Raw genomic sequence first — 15,596 nt, forward strand, 5'->3', positions numbered from 1 at the left:
ATATAAACTTCTTACAGAGGCATTAACCTCTCCACGTTGCCATTCAGTCACCTCTATAAATTAAAACCCCTTGGAGCAAGTGACGTCAGCATCACGGTGGAGTGAGCTTTCCCATAAACTCTCCCTCCCCATAAGATACAACAAAAAGAACATTCATATACCAACAAAGGACACTCACACAGCACAAAAGGACATCGGAGAGACCCACAGAGCTGCACATCTGTGAGTGGACGTGCTGCAGCCCCCAGAGTTAGTAGGGAGAGGTATAAGGAGAAATCCTCCTCCTCCCCATCGGATCTGCAACTCGGGTCTGCAGGGTTCCCAGAGAGGGCAGAGGGGCAGCCCTCTGTGGGAATACTGTTGCTCTCCAAGTTCTCTCAGCCTATGGGAAACTCCCACACGGAGGAGTTGGTACTGTTGCAGGGGTGCCACCAACATCTGAGCACCCCAGGACAGCAGATAGTGTGGAAGAACCAGAAGCCCACCAGGAAGAGGCAGGCAAAAGAGAGAGGCACCCCGCCCCCAGCCACACGCCCGGCACTGCAGCTCAGCCAATCAGAGCAGTTGCTGATCACAGTGGGCTCAGATTACACAGCCCTTGACCCCCACCCAGTGGTGGCAAGTGGAAACTGCAACCAGATATTTCCCGGATGAGAAAAAACAAAACAAATATAGCAAGCAAGATGCAAAAATACATTAAATCGCCAGACCAGAAGGAAAATGATAGGCACCTAGAAATCAACCGTGAAGGCACAGAAATTCATAACCTAAATGACAGAGAATTCAAAATAGCTATCATAAAAAAGCTGAACGAATTACAAGAAAACACAGATAAACAATTCAACAAGAGAAGGAGTTTCTTCACAAAAGAGATTGAAATCACAAAGAAAATCCAATCAGTATTCATGGAGATGAAGAACACAGTGGAGGAGATAAAGGAAAATCTGGAATCTTTAAAGAACAGAGCTGATAATATGGAGGAAAGAATTAGCATTATTGAGGATAGGAATACAGATATGCTGCAGATGGAGGAGGAGAGAGAACTAAGCCTAAAAAGAAATGAAGAAAGTCTCCGAGAAATATCTGACTCAATTGGGAAATGTAACATAAGAATTATAGGTATTCTTGAGGGAGAAGAGAGGGAAAAAGGAATGGAGAGCCTATTCAAGAAAATAATAGCTGAGAAATTCCCAAATCTGGGGAAGGAACAGGAAATACCAGTAAGTGAAGCCAAGAGGTCGCCTAAATATATCAACAGGAAAAGGTCATGGCATATAGTAGTAAAGCTGGCAAAAGTCAATGACAAAGAAACAATATTAAGGGCAGCTAGAAAAAAACAAAAAATAACATACACAGGAATTCCCATCAGGCTCTCAGCAGATTTCTCAACAGAAACTTTACAGGCTAGGAGAGACTGGAATGAAATATTCGAAATCCTGAAAGACAGGGGCCAGCCCAGTGGCGCAAGTGGTTAACTGTGTGTGCTCCACTTCGGCAGCCTGGGGTTTGCAGGTTCAGATCCCGGGCATGCACCAACGCACCGCTTGTCAAGCCATGCTGTGGCAGCATCCCATACAAAGTAGAGGAAGATAGGCACAGATGTTAGCTCAGGGCCAACCTTCCTCAGAAAAAAAAAAAGAGGAGGACTGGCATAGGATGTTAGCTCAGGGCTAATCTTCCTCACAAAATCCTGAAAGACAAAAACTTTCAGCCAAGAATACTCTATCCAGTGAAAATATCCTTCAAATATGATGGAGAAATAATAACTTTTCCAGACAAATAAAAGCTAAGTGAGTTCATGGCCACAAGACCCCCACTACAAGCAATGTTCAAGAAGCCCCTCATGCTTGAAAAAAGAAAGGAAAGGGAATACAAAACTTGGAGCAAGGAGACAAATAAGTAGACAAATCAGAAAAATAGTAGCGCTTTATCAGAATAGGTTAGCAACCACTTAAATACCAAAATCAAAGATCAAAGGAAGGAAAACACCAAAAGTAAATACAACCTCATCACTTTAAACACAAACTCACAACACAAGATGGAATAAGTTGTGACAATAATAACTTAGAAGGGGAAGAGGAAAGAAATTGAATCGACTTAGTCTAAGGAAATAAGAGGCCATCAGATAATGGACTATCTCATCCATGAGATTTTTTATATAAACCACAAGGTAACCACTAAACAAATAATCAGAACAGAATCACATATGATAAATAAAGAGAAAACTAAAAGAGTCATAAGACAGAACTACCAAACTGAATGGGTAGTCCGAAACACATGGGACGAGAAACAAAGGAAATGCAAAAGAACCAGAAAATAAGCGATAAAACAGCAACATAAAGCCCTCATATATCAATAATCACTCTAAATGTAAATGGATTGAACTCTCATCAAAAGACACAGAGTGACAGGATGGATTAAAAAGCAAGACCCAACAACAGGCTGCCTCCAGGAAACACATCTCAGCTCTAAAGACAAACACAGGCTCAGAGTGAAGGGATGGAAGACAATACTCCACGCTAATGGGAAACAAAAGAAAGCAGGTGTTGCCATACTCATATCAGACAAGTAGACTTCAAGATAAAACAGGTAATGAGAGACAAAGAGGGGCAATATATAATGATAAAAGGGACACTCCACAAAGAAGACATATCAATTATAAATATATAGGCACCCAACATAGGATCACCAAAGTACATAAAGCAACTATTAACAAACCTAAAAGGAGATATTAACAACAACTCACTAATAGTAGGGGCTCTTAATACCCCCACTTACATCAATGGATAGATCATCCAGGCAGAAAGTCAATAAGGAAATAATGGACTTAAATGAAAAACTAGACGACATGGATTTAATAGACATATATAGAGCACTCCATGCAAAAACAACTGACTACACATTCTTCTCAAGCACACAAGGAACATTCTCAAGGATAGACCATATGTTGGGAAATAAGGCAAGCCTCAATAAATTTAAGAAGATTGAAATAATAACACGCATCTTTTCAGACCATAATACTATGAAACTAGAAATCAACTACAAGAAAATAACTGGGAAAGTGACAAAGATGTGGAGATTAAACAACATGCTACTGAACAACCAATGGATCATTGATGAAACTAAAAGAGAAATCAAAAAATATCTGGAGACAAATGAAAATGAAAATACACCATACCAACTCATATGGGATGCAGCAAAAGCGGTCCTGAGAGGTTTACTCAGAGCAATACAGGCCCACCTTAACAAACAAGAAAAAGCCAAATAAGCAACCTTAAATTTCACCTAACAGAACTAGAAAAAGAAGAACAAACAAAGCCCAAGGTCAGCAGAAGGAGAGAAATAATAAAAATTAGAGCAGAAATAAATGAAATTAAGACCAAAAAAACAGTAGAAAGGATGAATGAAACAAAGAGTTGGTTCTTTGAGAAGATAAACAAAATTGACAAATCCTTAACCAGACTCACTAAGAAAAAAAGAGAAAAGGCTCAAACAAATAAAATTAGAAATCAAAGAGGAGAAATTACAACAGACACCACAGAAATACAAAGGATTATAAGAGAATACTATGAAAAACTATATGCCAACAAATTGGACAATCTAGAAGAAAGGGATAAATTCGTAAAATCATACAACCTCCCAAAACTGAACCAAGAAGAAATAGAGAATCTGAATAGATCAATCGCAAGTAAAGAGATTGAGACAGTAATCAAAATCCTCCCAAAAATTAAAAGACCAAGACCAGATGGCTTCTCTGGTGAATTTTACCCAACATTCAAAGAAGATATAATACCCATCCTTCTCAAACTACTCCAAAAAATAGAGTAAGATGGAACACTTCCTAACACATTCTGTGAGGCCAACATCACCCTGATACCAAAGCCAGACAAGGACAATACAAAGAAGGAAAATTACAGGCCAATATTGCTGATGAACATAGATGCAAAACTCCTCAATAAAATATTGGCAAACTGAATACAGCAATATGTTAAAAAGATCACACACCATGACCAAGTAGGATTTATACCAGGGATGCAGGGATGGTTCAACTTCTGCAAATCAATCAACATGATACACCACATTAATAAAACGAGGAATAAAAACCACAAGATCAGCTCAATAGATGCAGAGAAGGCATTTGACAAGATCCAACATCCATTTATGATAAAAACTCTCAACAAAATGGGTATAGAAGAAAAGTACCTCAACATAATAAAGGTCATTTATTTATGACAAACCCACAGCCAACATCATACTTAATGGGGACAGTCTGAAAGCCATTCCTTTGAGAACAGGGACAAGACAAGGGTGCCCACTCTCGCCACTCTTATTCAACATAGTACTGGAGGGCCGGCCCCATGGCTTAGCGGTTAGTTGCGTGCGCTCCGCTACTGGTGGCCTGGGTTTGGATCCCGGGCGTGCACCGACACACCGCCTCTCCGGCCATGCTGAGGCCGCGACCCACATACAGCAACTAGAAGGATGTGCAACTATGACATACAACTATCTACTGGGGCATTGGGGAAAAAAAGGAGGAGGATTGGCAATAGATGTTAGCTCAGAGCCGGTCTTCCTCAGCAAAAAGAGGAGGATTAACATGGATGTTAGCTCAGGGCTGATCTTCCTCACACACAAAAAAACAAAAAAACCCCCCAAAAACATAGTACGGGAGGTTTTGGCCAGAGCAATTAGGCAAGAAAAAGGAATAAAAGGAATCCAAATAGGCAATGAAGAAGTGAAACTCTCACTATTTGCAGACGACATAATTTTATATATAGAAAACCCTAAAGAATCCATTGGAAAACTATTAGAAATAATCAACAGCTATAGCAAAGTTGCAGAGTCCAAAATCAACCTACAAAAATCAGTTGCATTTCTGTATGCTGATAACGAACTAACAGAAAGAGAGTTCAAAAAGATAATACCATTTACAATTGCAACAAAAAGAACAAAATATCTAGGAATAAATCTTACCAGGAAGTTCAAGACCGATACAATGAAAAGTATAAGACATTATTGAAAGAAACCGATGATGACATAAAGAAATGTAAAGACATCCCATGCACAAAGATTGGAAGAATAAACATAGTTAAAATGTCTACATTACCTAAAGCAATCTACAGATCTAATGTAATCCCAAGCAGAATCCCAAGGACATTCTTCATGGAAATAAAACAAAGAATACTAAAATTCATATGGGGCAACAAAAGACCCCGAATAGCTAAAGGCAATCCTGGGAAAAAAGAACAAAGCTGGAGGCATCACAGTCTCTGACTTCAAAACATACTACAACACAATAGTAATCAAAACAGCATGGTACTGATACAAAAACAGACACACAGATCAATGGAACAGAATTGAAAGCCCAGAAATAAAACCACACATCTATGGACAGCTAATCTTTGACAAAGGAGCTAAGAATATACAAAGGAGAAAGGAAAGTCTCTTCAATAAATGGTGCTGGGAAAACTGGACAGCCACATGCAAAAGAATGAAAGTAGACCATCTGCTATCGCCATTCACAAAAATTAACTCAAAATGGATCAAAGACCTGAAACTATAAAACTCCTAGAATAAAATATAGGCAATACACTATTTTACATTGGTCATAAAGGAATCTTTTCAAATGCCATGCCTACTGGGACTAGGAAAACTAAAGAATAAATAAGCAAATGGGACTTCATCAGATTAAAGAGCTTCTATAAGACAAATGAAACCAGGATCAAAATGAATAGACAACCTACCAGCTGGGAGAAAATATTTGCAAAACATATATCAGACCAGGGGTTAATCTCCATAATACATAAAGAACTCACACAACTGAACAACAAAAAAAACAAACAACCCGATTAAAAAATGGACAGAGGAAATGAGCAGACACTTCTCCAAAGAAGATATACAGATGGCCAATAGGCATATGAAAAGATGTTCGACATCACTAATCATCAGGGAAATGCAAATCAAAACAACACTAAGATATCATCTCACACCCATTAGAATGGCTATAAACACCAAGACAAAAAATAACAAATGTTGGAGAGGATGTGGAGAAATGAGAACCCTCATTCACTGCTGGTGGGAATGCAAACTGGTGCAGCCTCTATGGAAAACAGTATGGAGATTCCTCAAAAAGTTAAAAATAGAAATACCTTATGATCCAGCCATCCCACTACTGGGAATCTATCCAATAGACCTGAAATCAAACAATAGGTGTTTATGCACTCCTGTGTTCACTGCAGCATTACTCACTATAGCCAAGAAGTGGAAGCAAGCCAAGTGTCCCTCGACTGATGTTTGGATAAAGAAGATGTGGTATATATATACAACGGAATACTACCCAGCCATAAAAAAAGACAAAATCGTCCCATTTGCAACAACATGGATGAAGCTGGAGGGTACTATGCTAAGTGAAATAAGCCAGAGAGAGCAAGACAAACACCGCATGATTTCACTCATATGTGGAATATAAACCAACACACCGACAGAGAAAACCGTGTGGTGGTTACCAGTGGCAAGGGGGTTGGGGAGTGTGCACAAGGGGTGAAGGGAGACATGTATATGGTGATTGGCAAACAATAATGTATAACAAAAATTTCACAATGTTATAAACTATTAAGACATCAATTAAAAAAAAAAAAACCTTGGGTATAACTGAGACAATGGACCTAGAAAGCAGGGTGACCGACAGTGTTCAACAGAGGAGCATGCCTCTTGATTGCTCTTGGCTTCCTAACTGGATTCATTAAACAACCTATGATGCCTGGGAAGGCACAGCTGGCTGCTGGCTCACTTGTGCTCTCGCTGCCATTTCTTTCTGCTGTGTCTGTGTGTGCTGCCATGGTGTTCTAATAAATTGTGAGAGGATCCTGAAGGCATGTGCCTTTCTGGCTATCTCCATTTAGCCTTAAGTGCTGTATCTTCTGGGATATACAATTGGATCCACTGGGTACCATTTGATTCCTTATGTTGACACACCCAGAGGGAGTGACTAAGATAATTGGTTATCGTACAAGGTAGGGGCTGAGCAGTGAGGAGACCTCTCCCTGAGTGAGACTGTGTTGGGAGTCAGTTGACCCAACAACACTGAGGTCACTGTGGGCCATCCAGTTTTCTCCCAACTCTGGTAAGCAAAATCACAAATTGCTCTGTCCTTATAGAGGATGTCCCTGGCATAACTGGACTAGGGGTTTACCAGAGAGCTAGAGGGACCCAGTGGGGTGCCCTCCTCACAGAAGCCATGGTACCCAAAAAGTCTAAATGTCACTTCAAAGGCAAATCTCTTTGTTGTTGCTTACCCTGCTGTGTCACAGTTCGTTCCCAGTAGGGTATAAGGGATCACACATCCTGGAAGGTCCATACCTCAATGCTTAATGAAAAAGGAAGAGGAGAAGGAGCATTTTGTTAGCACTCCTCCTAAGACACCTGAGGACGTTCCCAACTTCTGTGAGATAACAAATCTCTAGGCCAATGTGCTTGGGCACTCCAAAGTGCTACTGCTTATCAACATGCTAGGAGTCTCCACCTCAAGACCACATGGTCACAAAATCAAGATACCACCCACACGGCTCTCCTGGATACAGACACCAGCCCCTCCGAGGGTGAGGGAGACACCACAGAAAGGGAGGCCACTGCTCATATCAGAGGCCCCTCAGGACACCAGGGGTTTGGCAGGTAAACATTCAAAGGCTGAAAAAAAAGAGGAAAAAAACAATTGGGAATGGACAAGAGATGAGAGACCAAAAAAAAAAAAGGAGAAATTTTCCCTGCCTAGAGTCACAAGCTTTCTAAAAGATTTGTTTAAGAAAAATAAGGGGGGAAAGGACTGATGACAAGTCCCCGGGAGAGGCTACTGCCTAGAGGCCCTGGGCCCCTCCCTCCCCCTTGTCCTCTTATCACCCAGAGACAGAAGCTACAGACCACAGCTTCAGGGCTAAAAGTCTAAACCAGGAAAAAAGAAAAAAAAAAGGAGGAAAAAAACCCACCTAGATACAGGGGAAGAAAATAAAAGGCACCTAAATAGGTTTATATATATATATATATATATATATATATATATATATACACACACACACACACACACACACACACACACACATATATATATACTGGGCTCTCCTGGAAGGGAAGAGAGGCTCCCCCAGACCCTGAGCCTGTGACCCTCCACACCCAGCTGCCCGTTATGCTTTGGGTCACGGAAAGAGCACATCACAGGCTCGGCACAGCTACCAAAGCCTCCTTAAGACAGGATGGAGGTAAACCTGGGCCCTGGCATGTATCCCACCCGCAGGAGGGGTGGCTTCTTGTGTAATCAGTCCCCTGCCAGATGCTGTGGTGCTGAAGGAGGTCACCTCTCCCCCAGATCCCTGGGGGGCCTGGGGAGCCCCTTTGGATAGAATGAGTGAACAGTAATGGGAGTGTGTAGATGTGTGAAAGGCACTGCCAGCCATCATAGGTGATGGAGCTCAGTGGAACATTGCTGCTCTCCGTCCCCTAGCAAGGATGTCCCTGAGAAAGGACAGGACCAGAAAAAAACACACTTGGCCAAATTTCAGGCAGTCATCTTAGCACTGGATGCCCTAGCCAACACGTGGCCCATCTTCACATCCATCATCAACTACTCGGCCATTACCTAAAACTTTTCTCCTTCAGAGTAAAGAACTCTGAGAATCTCCTGCCTCACAGACACTCCAAATATAAATCAAAGTCCTTGCCATTCCAAGGCCTTGCCGGGACACTCCTTATACCCTTAGGAGTTACACACGGGACTGATACTAACCAAAGCATACATTCATCACAGGCATCATGTGAGACCGACACTGTCCCTGAAAAAGGTAGTCCTTCAGGGCAAGTCACCAGCACAATGCAGATAGAGTCCCCGGGGTCAAAACTGGGTCAGGTCCATGCCTTAACTACTCAGAGGAGGGAATGGGGATGCCCTGAAAGCTCAGACTACTCATGATTCCCTCAAGCGAATGGAAGAGCACACAGGGCTAATTCCCTGGGCACGTTGGACACTGCACGGACACGCCAGATGGCAGAGGTGAAATGGGTTTTGTCACAGAAATTGGCAGTGATATAAATCTGGGAAGGGTCCTGAGGAGGTCAGAAAGTACAGCACAGCTCCTTAACTTCCCACATACCTGGAAGTTTGGGGGACTCTCTCTACTGTGGATGTTCGGATGTATGAGGTTCAACTGAGGTAGAAGCCTCCCTCACAAAGGTTCTCCCCCAGTGTCCTTACTCTGAACAAGGAAACAGCACATTAACTGCACAACTGGGGCCTTCCTCCAGGATGAACTCTTTGATACTGAATGTGGTCACAATTGCAGCTAAAGGATTTCCCACGTTCCCCACACTCACACAGCCTTTCTCCAGTGTGAACTCGCTGGCGTTTTATGAGACTGGAGTTGCAGGTAAAGAACTTCCACATTCAGTGCACTCAGATGGCCTTTCTCCAGTGTGAATTCGCTGATTCTAAACACAACTGTATTTGCAAGAGAAGGCTTCTCCACGGCAGACACTCTGATGTGGAGACTGTGTTTGTGGCTGGCAGCTTTCCCACATTCACCCCACGTCCCACTGTGAAAGGCCTCCTCAGCTCAAGCCTGCTATGTGGTTCCCACCTATGGGAGTGGCCTGGTGCTGGAGAAGGCCCGAGGTGGCCAGGACGTCCTCCCCAACTTCCCCAGAGGTCAAACACTTCCCTGACATGTGGATTCTGTAGCTCTTCACAAGCTTGGCCCTGTCCACATCCCTCTTCAAGGGGTGCTGTGCCCTGCAATGCTTCTGGTGCTGGGGAGAGCTAGTACATGTCCCCCCAAACGCAGATTGCACCCATGGTATGTTGCTTGGTGCTCAGGAACTTGCAGAATATCTTTCAAGACCAGCACAGGAATCTCACCCAGCTGAATATTATGGGTCAATGGAAGCGCCTTGGAAGTCCTGCCTTTCAACTCTCCTTCTACAGAAGCACTGCTCAGAAGCTGTCTCCTCATGCTCCGTTCCAGGCCAAAAACCCAAAAACAGAAAAGCTGAGGAAACGCACGCTGATATTGGTGGGAGGGGGAGGCCCATCACAAAGGTGTGTCAGATACAATAGCCAATGAATCCATGGGATTGTTCTGAGGACAAGGGAGCTGGGGGCAGGTTAAGAAGTGGCTGCTTGGCAGTACTGGGCCTCTGAAGATCACAGAACAGGGGACACCTCACCAGACAAAGGACACAAGGATGGGGTACAGCACAAGGAGGAGAGGCAGAGTCTCCAGCTCATTCTTCTGCCAACAGCCTTCAGCAGGACCTTGTCTGCTGCTGACATGTGGGTGCTGTGCAGAAAGGTGGCTGTGTCCAGGCCCAGGAAATTCAACTGGATCCAAGTAGTTGCCATTCAAGGATTATTTAAGGGTATGTGCACACCTCACGACATGTTCTGTGTGGGTCAGTGCTGGAGAACATTGCAGAGGGAGCAGTGGAAAGGAACAGGTGACCCAAGGAGGCCACAGACTTAACTGGGAGTCAGAAGTCACAGATGAAATGACAGGTCAGCGAATGGTCAAGTCTGAGAAGAAAAGCAGAAATGATTTGTGGCCAGTGACATTCACACCAAAACACTGGTGGACACATGGTAGGTTCCTGGTATGATCTGAACACAGCCCTGATGTCACGTCCTCCCCTAGCTGCCGATCACCAGGGCCAGGCCTCCTGAGACCATCTTGCCACCTCCACCCTGTGAGACAACCAGGGCTCTCCCAGCAGCCCCAGCAGTACAACTTTACGGGAGCTGCATGAGGCAACTAACAAAAGACAGGACACGAGTGCAGCCAGCACCAGCCCAGAGCAACTCATCACACAACAGAACTCAGGAAAATTAATATTACCAAAACCTCAAAGGAAGGTCTTGGAAGAACAGCCCATGGTCCACGTAACTACAGCAGTGACCATGACGATGCTTGCAATTCCCGGCACGGGCAGGCGTGAGGAAATGTCAGCTAGAGGCAGGAAGTAGAATCTGGGGCACACAGATGCCACGGACCTAGACATAGTCATCCAGGCAGGGAGAGGGCAAGCAAGGTGAGACCCATTATTCTGACTGTCAGACCCTTCCATACGCATGGTGAAGCAGCAGGTGCCAGGGCTGCTCGGGGAACGCATTGCTCGGGGCAGTGCACAGCTCAGCGCTGGCATCCACAGCACACATGCTAAGAAAGTGGGGAAGTTAGCAGAGCCCACGGCCCAGCTCTGGAAAGGACAGAGCCGCCTCTAGGGGAAAAGAGGACAGACAGAGAGCAGCATAGGACACTGGCAGGGATATGAGGCCCTTACACAGGGATGCTGTAAGTGCCAAGTTTCCCCACAACACAGCACAGCACAGCAGCCTCCGAGCCTCGTCAGGAGCCCCATTTACCCTGGAGAAGTTGCTGGCCACGTTCTGAAAGGCCACAGCCCGGCCATGATGGGGACAGATCATTGCATGATCAGCTCTTTATTAGGACTCTACGTTCCTCCCTCCACACATCCATCCCCTGCTCACTCTCCTCCTACACGTCTACACAGCAGACACCAGGCCCTGGTGCCAGTGGGCCCTGCTCTCTCCTCATGGTCGCACTGATCACTGTGTCAGCCCACAGCAATGACAGGCAGGTGGGCAGATATGTGATATATAAGCTCGAGGCCTGGCGAGCAGGTCCACCCCCCTCGTCAGACAATTCCCTTGGGTTGCTCCAGATTGTGTTTACAACACACAACCAAATGCGGGCTTAACCACCACCCTGATGTCCTCAATGCCAGGGCCCTGGGGCCATCAGTTCTCATTCCCTCTCCACACGCACATCACTCTCTCGACCACACCTCCCTCACACAGCTGCCCCGACAAAGCCACTTCCACCTCCTCACCTCACACCAAGGCTCCTCTCTGGGCTCCCCACAAGTTACTCAGCACAAGACATTTGAGAATCTTGAGCAAACCCAGTTATCCCAGACATCAGATGCTCCCGACCACAAAAGGCAGCTCTGATTCCTGCTATGAAGGTTCCCTGCCTGCCTCGCTTTGTTGCTTCAAGCTCAGCCACCCAGAACTGCCATGGCTGCCTTCCACTTGTCTGCACTCGATGTCCCCTCACCAGTCACAGCCTTCCTCTCTCCTCCTAACGCTCATTCAAAGCCCAGTCTCAACAGCCCTCCACCTCAGGCCCAGTGACTCTCCCCCATGACCAAATGCACCCCTGAGCTAATCCGCCAGCCTGAATGAAACACCCCAGACACACTAAGGTCCCGACAAAGTCCTGGAGATCGCACAGAGCAGTGAATAAGCAGTAGTCCTGCCTCACTCTCATCTGGCCTCAACTACTCCCGTGCCTCCACATCCAATCACATGCACTCATCCCTCAGAAGCCCTGGCCACCTGCCACATCACCCACTTCCCCACACTGTTCCCATGGCCACTTCTCCTAACCTGTGTTGTGACACCGCCCACCCAGAAGCCCAAGCAAGAGATCCACTTCTCAGCCCCTACACTCCCCTCCCTGGGCTGCTATTAGCAGCACCATCATGACCAGGTTTCCTCTCTACAAATGTGACCCAAGGCTCCACCCTAGTTCACACACTGTCCCCCACCTTTTGGAGAGGTCTCCATCCTGAACCCCTCCCTGGAGTACCAGACCTGTCTGTCCAGCTGCCCACTTCAGCTTCCACTAATTGTTCCCTGAAACACCTCATACTCTTAACATGGCCAAAACCAAAACTCGTGATATCCCCAGTGAAAATTACTCCCATTACCAACTTCCCCATCTCAGCTGATGGCCCTTCTATCCTTCAGCTTCTAAACCCAAAAACCTTGCAGTCATCCCTGACTACCTTTTTCTCTCTCATCCTCAAAATCAGAAAACCCGAGCTGACTTGCTAAAAAAAAAAAAAACAGACGCAGACCTCAACCATTTCTAGCACCTCAGTGGCCACCACATGGTCCACCCCATCAACACTCACCCGGACTCCTGCAGCAGCCTCCTCCCTGGTCTCCTAACTCCTCCCTCACATGCACACTCCTCTTGCTCTCCAGCTGCTGCCACAGGGAGCCGGAGGAGAGCTGGGTCTGATCACCTCCCTCCTCTGCTCTGAATCTCCCATTGCTTCATCACCTCTAAAATAGACACCCCACCTCTCAGGGAGCCATTCCAGACCTGACTCCTGCCCCCTTGCTCTCAGTTCCCTTGGGAATGAAGAGACCTGCGCTTCCCTCAGTACTCCCAGCTTAGCGTCGCCTCCAACCTTTACACATACTGGTACCGAGGCTTGTGCAGCCTTCCACACCTCATTCTATTTATGGCCCACAACAGGAACCCTTCCATGTAAACTGTGGTCTGGACTGACCACCCTGGGCTTGGGGTCTGTTCTGGGTCCCCATGCCTAAAGGCTGGCAAATGGCTGGGGAAACGTTCCAGGACACCACAATCCCAGAAATCACATGGGTGAGGTCACAACTTAAGAAGGTTCGGGAACACCCTCTACTCACCTGCGTAGGGTGCATAAGAGCTTCTGTACTCATGTGAATCTGTGGGATGATGCAGTCCTTGAGAGGCTGCCAACCATGGCCGGCTCCATCCTGTAGCCACTGCCCAGTCCTGGTGCCAGGAGATGGTGGAATGACTATTATCACCCGGCCTCAGTCCTCAGTGCTCAAGCTATGTGGCCTCGTCAAGGACTCAACTTCCCTGTGCCTAGCTGTTATCATGCCACCTCCCATCTGTTCTCCTCTGAGCAGCATTTGGAAAACTTTTAAAACTCTAACTCAGATCTATCATTTCCCTCTTCTGTTCACAACTCTTTGTGACTCACAGTATCCTGGACAAAAGTACAACCCTTAGCCTGACAGTCCAGGCATGATGCCCAACTCTCTGTTCTTTGCAGATACAGCACTCTGTTCCCGACTCCTCCCAGCTCAGTCGCCCTCCACACCTTTCCCCCGCCCGGCCCTCTGTCTGGGACCCTCTCCCACACCCGTCACACCGGCTCTCAGAAACAGGCCCCTACGTGCGCCTCCCAGTCCTGGACACCAGTGCCTGGGCTGCAGGGACGTGAGCAGCAGCTGCACGGGGCTTTAGGGTTGGGCTATCTTTGAATACGCCATGCCCCTTTCCACCTCAGGACCTTTGTACACATCATTCCTAAAGATCAGGAGCCTCTTCCTTCCCTCTTTGCCTAGCTGTCCAACTCCTACTTATGCTTCATAACTCAACAGACAAGCAGATCTTTAGGGAATCTGTCCCTGACTGCCCTTTCTCCACCAAATCTAGTTCAATGTCCCTTGTTTTACAGCCTCCTGTAAAGGCGCCTCCTCTCATGCCTTCTCAGTCCTATCACCTCAGCCACAACCCAGTGCCCCAAAGCCTCTGTCCCTGTGACCGAAAAACGACAGTGACCACCATCAAAGGGACGTCGGAATCCCGCCCTGACAAGCCTCCAAGGCACGGAAATGCCCCTAATCTGTTCTTTCATTGGAGGAACGCAGATGTCCTTCAGTGCAGTGTGTTCTGGGTAATGTAGTTCCCACGACTCCACAAGCCTGCAGCGCGAGGTGCTCCATAGCCAGACCTCTTTGAGAAGAGTCCCTGGGCGCCATGAGGGGTGCTGGGAAATGGCATCTGGGTATCTAGGCTGAGGGAGGGGTTCGTCCTTCTTAAAGAGGCCGCAGGCAGACTGCAGGGGAGTGTCTGCAACTCATCACTAATTTTGAAATATTGTGGAAGAAAATTTTCTCCTCTACTCGGTTCTCACCTTCTTGGCTCAGGCTCTGTAACAAAAGAGTTTAACAAGAGAAGAGCAAACAGAAGTTCATTAACTTGTACATCTCATGTATACATGAGAGAGTCAGAGTTGAGTAGCTCAAATAGGTGGATTAGAATTGAGTCTTATGTAACTTCTACGAAGAACCATACATTTAAGCGAAGTAACAAGGGCAAAGGAAAAGTACCTTGAGTCTCTAGGGGTGGCAATTAATATGGGAAAGTAATGCTGGATAAAGGCTAGTTGGTAAAGTTTATGTAAATTCCTCTCGCGCTGTCTCCAGGCTGATGAGGTTCTGAGGTTGTCTCTGGTGATTAACTTTTGTCCTTTGTAAATTTATGTACTGCTTTTAGGCAAATAGGGAGAGAACAGAGTGCTTTTTCTTGTGTTTGCTACTTTTTAATTGCCTGTAGTTTAAAATAAATGTATGCCAAAGAGGCATATTTGGGGCAAAATGAAGAGGAGCTCGTGTTCCAGGGATAGAGTCAGATCCTCACAAAGGAACTAGGCAAATGATCAAGAGAATGTAAAATGGCCCTAAAGACCCTGAAAAAAGCAAAAACAATAGCGTGAGAATGCCAGAGAGTTTGGGGCAACACTAGATGTGACAACCCAAGAAGGGCTCTCAGAGGAGGGGATATTGGACTGAGTCTGGAATGAAGTGAGGAAGGGAGCCATGTGGATGACAAGTGAATAAAGTGTTCAAGACCTGCTGATAATTAGGGCTACAATGAGAGAAACACAGGGCCTCTTGGGCATTTACCTCTAAAGGGACACCTCATTTCTGCACACTGTCGTCAGTGGACAGTTAAATGGACTCG

General features: G+C 45.9%; 1 protein-coding gene across 1 annotated transcript in view; it reads right to left on the minus strand.

Annotated features, from left to right (window-relative positions):
* LOC101394007 (uncharacterized) overlaps positions 1–13,886 on the minus strand; it is a 58,478-nt gene extending 44,592 nt beyond the window's left edge. Inside the window, exon 1 of the mRNA XM_087421957.1 lies at positions 13,505–13,886. The gene's annotated coding sequence lies outside the window, so the exon portion shown is untranslated. The remainder of the gene's footprint in view (positions 1–13,504) is intronic.
* Between the last annotated feature and the right edge of the window lie 1,710 nt (positions 13,887–15,596).

This window comes from Ceratotherium simum, chromosome 33, assembly GCF_057802395.1.
Source record: "Ceratotherium simum simum isolate JZ-2026a chromosome 33, ASM5780239v1, whole genome shotgun sequence".
Classification (NCBI taxonomy): domain Eukaryota; kingdom Metazoa; phylum Chordata; class Mammalia; order Perissodactyla; family Rhinocerotidae; genus Ceratotherium; species Ceratotherium simum.